The sequence below is a fragment of the Phalaenopsis equestris genome, unplaced genomic scaffold (genome assembly GCF_001263595.1).
Source record: "Phalaenopsis equestris unplaced genomic scaffold, ASM126359v1 Scaffold000002, whole genome shotgun sequence".
Lineage (NCBI taxonomy): Eukaryota > Viridiplantae > Streptophyta > Magnoliopsida > Asparagales > Orchidaceae > Phalaenopsis > Phalaenopsis equestris.
The window spans coordinates 80,390,345-80,393,333 of NW_018164444.1; positions in this window are offsets into that span (position 1 = coordinate 80,390,345).

Here is a 2,989-nt window from a genome sequence, read left to right on the forward strand (position 1 = left end):
GAAAATTGTTGGGTATTGTCGAGCCCAGTCCACTTCGCTTCTTTTGGAGGTTTCTTATTATGATATTAGAATATTTATATCCTTTCTAGCTTCTCCTATACCTTCCTATAGAGAATCTCGCCTTCCTATTGTTCCCCAAAAACTGAGTTTTAATTTCAGAATTTCCTTAATTGCCTCCTTGCTCTCCCGCCGACTGATTTAGATTCGTGAATTAATGTTGTTTCCTCATTTGTTGTTCGACAATTATTGGAAGTGATATTTGGCAATTGAAAGTTTGCCTTAATGGGCCTTATATTGAACCATTTAAGTAGAGCGGGAAGGAATTGCATGTATTCTTACGACTCCATCTTCTTGCTTCTGCTGTGTGCTTACGGGAAGAATAATATTGTAAGGCTGCTCCACGGTTTTTCTTCTTCTTCTCGACGTGGCTAGTCGTTAGAGAGAGAGGAGAGGAGAGGAGAGGAGAGGAGAGAGAGAGAGAGAGAGAGAGGAAGAGAGAGAGTTTCTTGTAAGTCGATTCTCAAAATAATAAAATTCTCTGTAACTCCGTGAATGTAGGTAATTTGTCGAACCACATAAATCTGTGTTTTTTTTGTGAAAATTCTCTTTCTAATTTTTAGCTTTACTGTCGTCGTTTTTCACAACAATCCAACAAGTACTCAAGGTAGTGACAGGCTTTGATAGATTTCAAGTTTGGAGGTGTTGGGTGAGGGAACAACTTCTCATTTAGTTAGATTGAAGTTTGGATGGTTAAATGAAGTTCCCTAAGTGAACCAAGGAAATGACTTGGTTTAGCAATGATAGCCAGCTTAAGCAAATCCAAGAGCTAAAAAATAGTATTTGACTAATACAATCACTCCCCATTTCTCAGGAACACAATATATAAGACTAACCCAGACACTATCTGAAATGGGGTAGATAATACCTGCATAAAGCCACTTCATTATCTCTTTTTTAACGACGCCTTTTATGACAAGGTTTAATCTTCTGTGAGGATCTGCCCTAAATTTATGATCGACTTCCATAAGGATCCTATGCAAACATATCGAAGGACTAATTCCCTTTATATCTGTTAGAGTCCATCCAAAAGCTTTCTTAAAGTTCCTTAAAACACTCATCAATTTTTCATCTTGTAAACTGCTCAGTTTTGATGAGATGATCATTGGCAATGTAGTTGACTTCTCCAAGTAAGCATGCTTTAAATATTTGGGAAGCACCTTCATCACAAGTTTAGATGCTTCCTCAATGGAAGGGATTAGAGGCTTAAAATGTTCACTGGCATCCAGTAACTCAAACCTCTCCCTAAAAATCTTTGGATTATCCTCTACCAATAGAGTAAATTCATCAATAAAGTCAGTAAAATCATCCTCACTCAAATCTTGCTCCACGGGGTTATAATGTAGTCACCTTTTTATGATACTAAAAAGGAAACATTAAGGTACTCGTGCACGAAAATGGATAAGAATATTGATATTGAAGTATCTTAATTGATACGAATTTTTAAACGGTACACTTATGACGGTTAAATACATATTAAAAAGATATTGATATGTAAATGATATTGTAAAACAATAAATATTTAAAATCACATTGAATGAACATATTTGATAGTAGAAACATTCAAATGCTCTTAGATTGATTTGCATAAAATTTAACTGGTAAGTGTGTTATTCTTTTTTTATTTTGTTGCAACAGTTTTGGAGTATGAATATTCACTAGCTATAGTAAGCTCATTGTTGTTTTAAACTAATATTTCAGTTTTAATTAAGTATTAAAATAGCGATAGAAAATAAAATATTTATAGAAAGCATGAATAATTAGTAATTAGATAAATTTAATTAAATTATTTTAATTTACTTTTTCTGTGACTATCTCATATGTTAAATGTTAGTTATAAAAAATGACTATATAAAATTTTATTTTTCACCAACTAACAGTCTGTATCCGTCTTAGTTAATTCCAAGTTTCGGGTTGGGTTGTCATATAGACTGATAATAAATCCACTTGGGCAAGTTTCACTCGACTTGATTAGAAACTTTGGATTACAGCTTGACTCAAATTCAACATAAAATAAAAAAAGAATCAAGCCGAGCTGGCTCAACTAAAAATAATTTGGTCCTGAGTTGATTCAAAAAAAGATTGAGTCAAGCTTACAACTATAAGGCTAAGCTTCTTATAACAGCAATGAAAAAGAATGGTAAATTTTATGACTGCCACCCACATTAGGAAAAATTATTTCATATGGTAACTTTACACAGAGCTGTGTACGGTCATCCAATAAAAAACAACCCTCCTTAAAAGCTTTATAAAAGTGGGGCCCATTTTAAAATTTTAAATTTTTTAAAAAATAATGTTTATTACTAAAATGATTGGGGGTCGTAGGTACGGATTTTGTACCAAATAAGCGCTCCCACATTAGAGTGAATATAAGAATCTTGCTTGTTATCTGCAATTATTTCCCACATCATATTCACATTTTTGTTTTAAAAAATTTATAAATTAATAAAATTTAATCAAATTTCATGTATTTCTCCTTGCTAAAAATAATAATAATAAGAAGAAAATTAAAATTTCACATAAAAACAACATTAATAAGCATGCACCTAATTCAACACTTTTTTCATTTAAACATGAAATAGCTTAACAATAGAACACTACTGTAAAACCAATATCCAGATACACTCTTCTATTGAATTTAAAAAAAAAAAGGAAATTTACATACAAAGCTCACAATTCTTATATATTTACATATCTCACACCTAAACTTTCCTATTTACACACAAAGCACTCGAATTTTTAATATCATGTCAAACATGGCATTATTATCACTTTTTAAAGTAAAATACATCTTTTCATGCATAGAGTTAATAAAAAAAATCAATGTTCTATGTATTTAAATATGAAAACTTAGCGGTGAGATATGTAAATGCAAGAAAATTGTGTGCTAAGTATGTAAATTTATCCAAAAAAAAAAAAAAAAAAACTAATA